The sequence below is a fragment of the Tamandua tetradactyla genome, chromosome 3 (genome assembly GCF_023851605.1).
Source record: "Tamandua tetradactyla isolate mTamTet1 chromosome 3, mTamTet1.pri, whole genome shotgun sequence".
NCBI lineage: Eukaryota > Metazoa > Chordata > Mammalia > Pilosa > Myrmecophagidae > Tamandua > Tamandua tetradactyla.
The window spans coordinates 209115889-209126923 of record NC_135329.1 but is presented as its reverse complement, the minus strand read 5'-3'; the positions used below and the strand labels follow the sequence as shown (position 1 = coordinate 209126923).

The 11035-nt window shown below is 48.2% G+C and overlaps 1 protein-coding gene across 1 annotated transcript in view; it reads left to right on the top strand.

Annotated features, from left to right (window-relative positions):
• The first annotated feature begins 7211 nt into the window (after positions 1-7211).
• NGEF (neuronal guanine nucleotide exchange factor) overlaps positions 7212-11035 on the top strand; it is a 124441-nt gene continuing 120617 nt past the window's right edge. Inside the window, exon 1 of the mRNA XM_077155446.1 lies at positions 7212-7354. The gene's annotated coding sequence lies outside the window, so the exon portion shown is untranslated. The remainder of the gene's footprint in view (positions 7355-11035) is intronic.

Below are 11035 nucleotides of genomic sequence, written 5' to 3'. Positions count from 1 at the left end.
CTGACCTCAAGACTAAGGGTCTCCTCTCTCTGGAATCTGCCTATATACACCCCAGGGAGTCTTGACATCTGCCTCCCACTCATCTGATCAGTCATTCCAGGGACAGCCCTGGCCCAGTTAGGACGCAGCCTCTCATGAGCCAGCAGGAAGCCCATCCAGCTCTCTACACAGTCATACCTGAATCAGAGCCTGGCCAACGCACCGCCTGAGGCAAGTTTGCCTCTTAAACCTGAATGCAGTGAGGAGTGTTAGCAGGAGGGGAGCATACTTCCCAGGGCCTGCAAGAGTCCTGAAAGTACTGGGACGTGAGTGTGGGACAAGAGCAGGGAGCTCTGCCATACACTAGCTAGGTGAGCAGGCAGCTTTCCTGACCACTTGGAACCTCAGTATCTTCCTCAGAAAAATGCAGATAAAAATGTCCCAACAGACTCTAAGCTATATGAGAGCAGAGACATCATCTGTCTTGTCTGTTACTATAACCCAGTGTCTAGAACAGCTTCTGACACATCATTGGCACTCAATAAATACTCTTGGAGTGAATGAATGAATGTGACATGGGGGTGAAATGAGATACCTCATCTAAACCTCTCAGCCCAGCATCTGACATATGGTAGGGACTCGGCTGTTCACATGGCAGCAAACCCTTTTCTTCTATTACCCCAAAACAATGGCTAAGGCTCCAGGGACCATGAGCTCATTCCCAGGAGGACAAGTCAATCACGGGCACACTGCCAGAGAACACAAACCTCCTCACCCCACTCCACTGCCAGCATATGGGCGAGGCCGCAGAAGCTGGGAAAATCAAAAGGCAGTGAAATTCAGTTCAAAGTACACTTCCTGCTTAGTCTAGAACTGTGTGTGTGTGTGTGTGTGAAGGAGGCCCCCCTTCTTTGTTTCCCTTCTGTCCACTGGACAAAGGCCTGTCACCATGTCTCTGGTCAGCCGCACAGCTCTGGATGGTTCCTGCAGCTCAGAGCGGGGTACCTGCCCTGCAGGAGGCCAGCGCTCCCTAGAGGCCCATTCCCCCTACTGCGTGCTCCCTAGAGACCCATGCTCCCCAATGTGTGCTCTCCTGAACTGTCCTGGGAGGCCCCAGGAAACCCAGCTCAGCTCTGACCCAGCACCCCATGGAAGGTCAGGGACTTACCTTTGAAGTTGGTGCCTGTGTAGACTGCTGGGGCTGCCACAGCTAATTAGCACACGGGAGGTGGCTGAAAACAGCAGAATTGTGCTGTCTCATCATCCTGGAGGCTAGAAGTCCGAAATCATGGTGTGGGCAGGGCCTGCTCCCTCCAAGGGCTCTCAGGAAGGACCCATCCCCATCTTTCTAGCTGTCCTTGGTGTCCTTGGCTTGCAGCGGCATCACTCTGCTGTCCATCTTTCCAGGGCCCTCTCCCCATGCCTCTCAGCATCTTCTCTCTTCTTGTAAGGACACCAGTCATTGAACTTAGGGCCCACTCTAAATCCAGGATGATTTCGTCTTGAGTTCCTTAATTAATCACTTCGGCAAAGATCCTATTTCTAAATAAGGTCACTTTTGGAGTTTCTGGGTAGATAGGACATCATGCACCCACTGCAAAGCTTTTACATCTTGGTTTTTCTCCAGTGAATTGACAGGACCACAAAAGAGCTGTTCTAAATGTGTGTTAAGTGTAGGGGACTAAATAAAGAAATTGTGACTCATCCATAAAATGGAATATTAGAAAGGTCAATAATTAAAATCATGTTTTAAAGGCTAGGTAATGGCATAAGGAAATGTTGGGATGGTGCTACGTACAAAAAGTAGGGTCCAAATGGCATGTAAGGAAGGCTCCCACTTTAGTGAATCTGAATATTATATACTTAGAAATCTATTTTGAAGAAATGAACAAAAATACTTTAAAATGTATATTGTTATACCCCTAAAACTTACCAGGTGCCTGACACGAAATATGCATTTAGTAAATATTCACTAAATGTGCAATGTATAAATATTATCCCTCATTAATTTTTTTTTTTTTTATTAACGGAAAGAAAAAAAAGAAATTAACACAACGTTTAGAAATCATACCATTCTACATATGCACTCAGTAATTCTTAACATCATCACATAGTTGCATGATCATTGTTTCTTAGTACATTTGCATCAGTTTAGAGGAACTAGCAACACAACAGAAAAAGATATAAAATGTTAATATAAAGAAAAGAAATAAAAGTAGTAGTAATAGTAAAAAACAACAACAACAAACAAACCAACAAGCAAACAAAAACAAAAAAAAAAACCCTATAGCTCAGATGCAGCTTCATTCAGTATTTTAACATGATTACTTTACAATTAGGTATTATTGTGCTGTCCATTTTTGAGTTTTTGTATCTAGTCCTGTTGCACAATCTGTATCCCTTCAGCTTCAATTACCCATTGTCTTACCCTGTTTCTAACTCCTGCTGAACTCTGTTACCAATGACATATTTCAAGTTTATTCTCGAATGTCCATTCACAACAGTGGGACCATACAGTATTTGTCCTTTAGTTTTTGGCTGGATTCACTCAGCATAATATTCTCTAGGTCCATCCATGTTATTACATGGTTCACAAGTTTATCTTGTCTTAAAGCTGCATAATATTCCATCGTATGTATATACCACAGTTTGTTTAGCCACTCTTCTGTTGATGGAGATTTTGGCTGTTTCCATCTCTTTGCAATTGTAAATAACGCTGCTATAAACATTGGTGTGCAAATGTCCGTTTGTGTCTTTGCCCTTAAGTCCTTTGAGTAGATACCTAGCAGTGGTATTGCTGGGTCGTATGGCAATTCTATATTCAGCTTTTTGAGGAACCGCCAAACTGCCTTCCACAGTGGTTGCACCCTTTGACATTCCCACCAACAGTGAATAAGTGTGCCTCTTTCTCCGCATCCTCTCCAGCACTTGTCATTTTCTGTTTTTCCCTCATTAATTTTAAGTAGTAGGATCACAAGTCACGTCTACTTCTTCATACACTTCAGAGCACATATGATACTTTATTATTTTTTTAAAATGACATTTAAAAAAGTAATTGTAGGGTGGGCCACAGTGGCTCAGCAGGCAGAGTTTTCACCTGCCATGCTGGGGACCCAGGTTCAGTTCCCAGTGCCTGCCCATGCAAAAATAAATAAATAAATAAATAAAATTGTAAGCCCTATAATGCAAGGTTTTTGAGTGTGGAACAAGGAGACCCTTTAACTCTGTCCTGTCCAGATCATCAAGTGAAAAAATATGGCTTCAAGAGGGCCTAAAATGGCTTTACACTGGAATGGATTCAGCATGCAAATTTAACTTGTACTTGACCCCAAAGGACCAGTTGAGTCAATGCTCACAAAATGTTCATGAACACACCTTAGGTAGCAGCAGCATGTTAACTTGGAGAGGAGAAGGGGAAAAAGATGATGGATAAGTCTGTGCTGATTTAAAACTGTTGTGTACCCTAGAAAAGCCTTGCTCTTTGATTCTGAGTTTATATTATTGGGTGGGGTCTTTTTGATTAAATTGTTTCTATGGAGACATGACCCACCCAGTTGTGGGTAGGTCCTTTTGAGTAATTGCTTTCCATGGAGATGTGTCTCCACCCATCCAATGTGGGGTTGCTTTCTGGAGTTCTTTAACAGGAAAACATTTTAGAAAAAGCTTCAGGGCCACCAGAGTCAACACAAGACTCAGATGTTTGGAGGTGCAGAAAGAAAATGCCCCTGGGGAAAGTGTTTGAAAAAAGAAGACAAAAGACCAGCAGATGCCAGACACATGACTTCCCTGCTGACAGAACGTTCTGGACCCATCGGCCTTTCTTGAGTCAAGGTATCTTTCCCAGGATGCCTTAGTTTGGCCATTTTTTGGCCTTAAAACTGTAAACTTGCAACGTAAAGTCCCTTTTTTAAGCTGTTCCATTTCTGGTCTATAGCATTCCAGCAGCATTAGCAAACCAAAACAGAGTCCAAGTGCTTATTTAGGTGGGAAAAAAAGACTAGCACACAAGGAATAGGGTCGGGGAAGGCAGGGACCACGCTGTGATGTGGAGTATAATCGTGACAGTGACTGAGAGAAAAGGGAAGTGGTGAGAATAGGTATAGTCAGGAAGGTTTCCTGGACAAAGGTTTAGAACCTGGGCTAGACCAGGAAGAGAAATAAAGGGTACAGAAGCAGAGACAGAACATTCCAGGAGGTGATCCTAGCAGGTGCACAATCAGAGTCCAAAGAAGGGAAGGAAGGGGCAAGGGGGCCACCAAGTGAGGGACGTGGGCCTGGCTTCCCTCGAGTCTGCTCCTGCATGTTCATTATTAATTGCACGCAGTCTGCTTTCTCTCTATGGCTTTTGTGATTTTCCTTCATCTTTGATATTCTGCAGATCCCTGTGGGTTGTCTGGGTGTGGATTCACTTTTATTCACCTTGTCTAGGACTCAGAATGCTTTTACAAATTCAAAACGCACGTCTTTTAATTCTGAAAAATCCTCAGTCATTATTTCTTTGAATATCTCTCTCCTCTAGGCTCTTCAGAACAGCCTATTAAAGATATAGTGGGTTTTCTTGATTTATTCTCCAGATGGGTTTCAATTTCTCTTTTAGAGTTTCTATATCTTTATCTCCTGGTCCTCCATTCTGGGTGATTTCCTCAGATACATCTTCCAAATCATCAATTCGCACTAAATCTGAAGTTGTGTCTCATTAAGACCATGTAGATGACTAAATTTTTTTTATTTCTAGGATTTCTACTTAGTTCTTTGAATCTCCTTTAAAAAAATTATATTCCTATTCTTGTTTTGTATATTTTATTCCTTTACCCCTTTAAACACATTAAACATACTCAAAAAATCTCTTTTATATTATTCTTTCATTTCTATTTCCTCATGTGTCAACTCCCATTTTGGCCAGTGGTCTGCATCTCTTCCTACTTCTCAGTGTGTTCTATTCATAAGTGTGAGCTCACCTAATGGGAAATATCTTTAGGGCACAGTTGAGGGGGATGTTCCCAACAGGGCCCCAGGTTTGGGAAACCTGCTTGTAGTTGTCTCTACCCAAGTCTTAAGTGTCCACAGCTTCTCAACTAAGTTTTCAATTTCTTTCTTAGTTTCCATTTTAGGGTTTCTGCACTTCATGAGGGGTGGAAAGTTGGAGCCTATGTGGATTCAGATCGTTCTCCATGTTCTTGTGGGTTCTCACCATGATATCCATTTCTACCCATGGCCTGGGACATTTCTTACCTCTGAGCCATAATCTCTCTTTAAGGTCCCCGCTATGCTCACACTTTTAAGTCTTTATTCTTGTCCCACCACAACTGTTAATTAAAACAGACACCCTAGGCATGTGTGATGGTTTGAAGCTGTATGTACCCCAGAAAGGATTACGTTCTTTTAATTCATTTCCATGGGTGTAGACCTACTGTAGGTGAGACCTTTTGACTTGTTATTTCAACTGAGATGTGACCCATTTCATTCAAAGTAGATCTTAATTCTCTTACTGGAGTCCTTTATGAGAGGATAAAATATAGAGGAAAAAAAAGCAAAAACCCAGAAAAGTTTAGAGAGAAGGACACCCAGAAGCTAAGAGAAACAGAAGCTAAAAGAGAGAAACATGCAGAAGGTGAGCGAGGAAGACACTGAAGTCAGAAGCTAAAACCAACGAAACCTAGGAGAGAAGAACCAGCGGACATTGTCATGTGCCCTGCCACCTGACACAGGAGCCCAAGCTCGCGGGTAACCAGTGTTCAGGGAGAAAGCATTGCCTGTTGATGCCTTAAGCTGGACATTTTTACAGTCTAAGAACTGAAAGCTTGTAAGTGAATAAATCCCCATTGTACAAACCAATCAATTTCTGGTACCTTACATTTTGTCAGCTTTAAACCAAAACAGTCGTATATATAGATTGTGGGGAAGCTATTTAACTCTGTATATTTGGCTTTTTCATCAAAAGACTATAGCAGTGATTAAACAAATCATTTTAGAACAGGGACTGGATCAGAGGTTGTCAATATTTGTTATGACAATTATTTCTGCTTCTGCTCAGCTCTCCTTGACCAAACCTCATCCATCATCTTTATGCATTTGAAGTGCATTTTTTAATAACCACAACAATAAAAAGAAATTTCAAACATTAAAATGTCTCATCTCTCTCCATCCCCAATAGCAAACTCAACATAGGAAGTTATTGGATAATCTTAAAAGAAATTCTCTTATAATGAATTAAACTCATTATACTTGACTATTCAATTCCTGCCAATGCACAATTACCATAGCCATTGAAAAACAATTGTTTTATGATTATGAAGCCCATTAACGGGTCTAGCAAAAACTGTCACCCAGAAAGCCATCACAGAAGCTTCTGGTCAGAGGCACCCCAGGTCTTGAAAGGGATTTCTGAGTAACTTTCCAGAACTTTCCTATAGCAGAGCTGTAAATGGGAGGACCTCAAGGTGTGGTGAATTGGAAAATCACCAAGAAAATAAATGCAGAATAACATGCATATTGTGATGCTGCCTAAATGTAAAAGAAAGGATACAGATGTGTGTGCATATACATACGCGCATGTGTGTGTAAGGAAGACAGAGGGGGAGAGGGAAAGAGAGATTGTATAAGGATAGAATATTTCTGGAAGACTCCTGAAACTGTTAACAGAGGTTATGTAAAATGTTTTTGAGCAGGAAAGTGACAAGATCAGGTCTGTGTCAGCAGATCCGCGTGGCATATGGCGTGGGATGAGATGCAGAGGGTGGAAGCAATGGGTGGCCTGGAGCCAGGAGACCTGCCACAAGGACTTGCAGTAGCCAGGCACTGGAGGAGAGCCTATTCCATAGCATGGATGGACTGGAGGAGAGAAAAGAAATGAGAATTTCTTAAAAGGTGGTCCCAGTTGTACCCTAGAGTATAAGCCATCAAACCGAGGTCAGCTGGCCACATGTGGGAAGCAAACCGACCCCCAGGGGCACGCAGTTCTCAGGCTGGGGTGCGGTGGGGCTGACCTGGACAGTGCAGGTGGCCCCTGAAGGCCCCTCTCGGTGGGATGGGTGGGTCACCTTGGCCCAGGGTGCAGTGCCAGCCCTCTGGCCTTCCCCGGCACCCCGGGTCCTCTCTGGCCGAGCCCTGGGCGTGTGGCTGCTGCTCTGACCAGTCCAAGGCCCCCGGAAGGTTCCGCCCAGGAGGGCAGGACTGCCACGGGCGCCGGGCCGGCTCTGGGCCCAGAAGAGTCTGAAGGTCGGGAGTCCGTCCCAGCCCCTCCCAGCGGTCTGGGGCGGAGAGGAAGGTGTGCGGGGGCTAGTGGGGGCCCGCCGGCCTGCCCAGAGCCTCCACCCCCACCCCGCCCCCCAGCAGTCGACCCCGGAGCCCCAAAGCCCGGGAGCCTCCCGGCCAGGTGAGCAAACAGTTTTGGAGTTTTTACAGGGCACTGAAATAGCAATGGGGGGCACTGGCCGCCGGGCCAGGACAGAGCCGGGGCCGCTGGGGCAGGCGCGGAGGGAGAGGTCCCCGCGCGACAGTCACTGCGCAGAGGGTCAGAATGGCCCGAGCGTTCTCGCCGAAGGTCAGGACTCGTCTCGGCCCTGCCGCCCAGCCCTCCCTTATCGGGACTCATTTCCCCGTCAGTGGAATAAATCGGGGGGCGGGGGGGAGCGATTCATTCCCAGGCCCCTCCAGGGGGCCCTGCGGGCAGGTGACGTCACGAACAGGTCCGGTGCAAAATGAAAACGCAGGGCCGGTGTGTTCCGGCCAGGCGGCCGCGCCGAGCAGGGGGCTGACTTACCGCCCAGGGCACGCGACCCAGGGCACCCGGCCGCCAATCAGTGCGTATGTAAACTGTGAAGTGCTAAACAAACTGTGCTGACAGCTCAGATCTGGGGCCGGAGGCGCAGCTTGGAAGGTGGTGGAATTCACAGGTGTGAAAGCAACACCCCCACCCGCCCCAGTACCAGGGGCCCCCCTCCCTGCCCTGGGGCCCATTTTAAAGAGAGCAAAGGCCCCACCCCTCAGAACCTTCAGAAGGTGTGGCTGGCATGTTTGGGGACACACATTCTGTGATGTGGAACCCATGGGGTTTTAAAATTTTTTTGGCAGGGGCAGGCACTGGGAATCAAACCCAGGTCTCTGGCATGGCAGGCGAGAACTCTGCCACTGCGACACCATTGCTTGGCCAGCCCATGGGTTCTTCTTGTCCATCTTGATTTAAACTTTGGAAAGTTCCCAGGGCACCCACTAATAGAACTGGGCTGTACTTCAGGGGGTTCTGCTATGCTCCGTTCATAAGCAACATATTTTTTTCCTCTTGGAGAAACGCCTATCTTGACTCAGGAAGGGCAGGGGTGGGACCCCTCTAGCCCCCACCGCCACTGCCCCTGCCCCCCCAGGCTTGGCCTTGTGCAGAGACCATGTGTGTCGCTTGCTTTCTTTTCTGTGAAGGCAGAAAATGGAACCCATCCCTCGACCTCCACCCACCCCTTCCTGGAGCCCAGAGGGCCTTGGAAAGCCCTTGCTGGGAGGGACTTGAAATCCCAGGAAAGCTGGGGGAGGGGGGGCACCCCTAAAGCCTTCTACCCCTGCCCACCAGGAACTGCACCTGGCCTGCGGGGGCCTCACCTGTCTCAGGGAGGGCGGCCCTGGGTCCAAGGGTCCAGATGGTGGGGGCCGGCCAGAGGCCCAGCGGGGACATGGGAGCCCCCATGGGTGCAGAAACTGGTGGGCGCGTGGGCGCCAGAGCGGACCTCCCCCTCCCACTTGGCTAGACCGTTCCTCGCGCGGTAAGGGAGTCCCGGTGCTCCCAACACCACCTCGGGTGGCAGGAAAATGGGCTGCCGGAGGCTGCTCGCCACCCCCAAGTGGCCACTGGTGCTGTGCACTGAGAGGCATGAGAGGATCTGAGGTGGGGTAGGGGTGGGGGGTCCCCACGAGGCTGCTGGGGCTAGCAGCATGGGCCCCAAGGAGCGTTCCCTCTTTCCTTCACCTGGAACTCACCTTTCCCTACTGTTGGGGTGATGAGACCCAGGGGGTAGAGGTCTGCTCGTCAACCTGGCTCCTCCTTGCCTCTGTGGAGGGCCACGGTCCTGGAGGTCCACTCCTGGGAAAGCACCCTGGGACCTGGGGCACAAGGCTGGGAGCACTAAAGCCGGAGCCATCTTGGAGCACGCCTCAGTGGGTTTCCATGGGAAAAATAGCTCAGGTGGCTGCTTAACGACTTGGGTCAGGCATTCTCTCCATCTTTCCACCTCAACTCACCTCATCTTTGTGGTGGGAAAACCCCACATGCTTGCACAGATGGGAGATCATCAAAAGGGTGATCAGGGAGGCCTTCATGGAGGAGGTGGCTTCTGCTAGGACTCATTCCAAAAGTTTCCGTCACTTAGGAATCATTTTGCAATTGAAAAGCTGCTGTGTATGGCTTTGTGTGTTGTGAACTAAGGCTCTACAACTTGAAAATAACATAATTTGTCAGACTTACTCTCATTGAAGTCCGCAAGTTCTTTGAATAGCAGTTTCACAGATGGCCCATCCTCCATGAGGGGACAGCAGGACATGGGGTGTGCAGGGTGCACGGGTCCAGGGGAAGCTGTCCCCCACCCCGTCCCCCACGGACCCCAGCACCTGCCGGCCACACACCAGCCACCCTCAGGCTGGAGGGACATGTGCCGGCCGGCCTGGCTCACCCAGCCAGAAGCCTTTGGCATCAGGTATCTGCGTCTTGGCTGGGTTTAAAAATGAAGGCACTAATTCATTGTTTCCCAGAAGGGACAACCCCTTCAAAACATAAGCTCTCCAGAGGACAAGCATCTTGGATGGGGCCCCTCGAAAGGGTCGGGAGTAGCTTGGGAACCGGCAGGTGGGGACCAGTAGGGACGAGGATGGAAGGCAGGCTGGGCCCGCAGACCTTGAGCCCCCGTGGATGCCCCGGAGTGAAAGGATGAAGTGCTGGCTGGGGAGCGGGCTGGGGGGGGGGCATCGTTCAAAACCCGCACATTTCAGGATTTCAGCCCACCCTGTCAGCGTAATCCTTGCAGATGGACTCCTCAGAGAAAACTTCAACCCTCCAGTCAGCAAGTATTTCCTGAGTGCTTGCTATGGGCCAGCAGTGATTCAGCAATGCCAAGATGGACCAAAATCCCCATTTCTCTCCCAAGCTTTCCACCCTCTTTCTAAGCACCTCAGCAGCCTCCTCCATCCTTACTACTGTCCAAATAAGTAGATTCAGGAAACCCAATTTCCAGCTCCTAGCTAATACGTCAGCACTGACGAGCTGAAACAGAGTCCCTTTAAATCCCCTCAGTGGGTCAAAAGAATTTCCAAGTACTTTAGGTTGAGAAAGCCCAGGTGCACAGCTTGATTTTTCATGCTGCCGCATAGACATAAATCTACGCAGGAAAGTGTGCACAACTGTAAAGACAGATTTTGCTCTCATCTGAGTGATAAAAACATTCCTGTACTGATTCTTGAAACGCTGAAGGAAAGCCTTCTTTTCTGCCGAGTTCCTTTTTAGGAAATTAACTTGGAACCATAAAATGATTTTAAAGCCCTTTGTTTCTGGAGTGAAAAGGCATCTGGCCCACGGACAACTTTTCCTAGCACCTGAGATATCTGAGCAGTGGCCCGGAACTTTCTTTTCTGAGGGTTTCTTGCCCTTTTTGGAATCTGTTCTGAGTTGAGATCAAAGTCACTTGCAATCGGCTTATTTGGGTGCAGGGTTAAAGCGGGGCCATCTTGATGCTCAATCTAAGAGAGATGGACCCGCCTAGGCTGTGTTTAGGGAAACATTATTATAGCTGTTTTGGTATCTGTTGGAGAAATATCACAGAAATAGCCAAGATAAAGTAGCATGGATGGGAGCCCAGCAGCTTTGCAGTGGGCAGCATCGGGATCCTGCTGTGTGAGGGGTTCCCCCTGAGCGCCCTCCTCCCTGCACAGCCTTTGCAGGATGTGCTCTGTGCTGCATCTCCAGGGCGCAGCCCTGCTGCCTGTCCCCCAGCCCCCCAGGCTCCTGGCATAGACAGCAGAGGCCCCTTGTACCACTTTGCCCAGGCTGGGCCTCTTTGCCTCAGAACTGAAATACTTA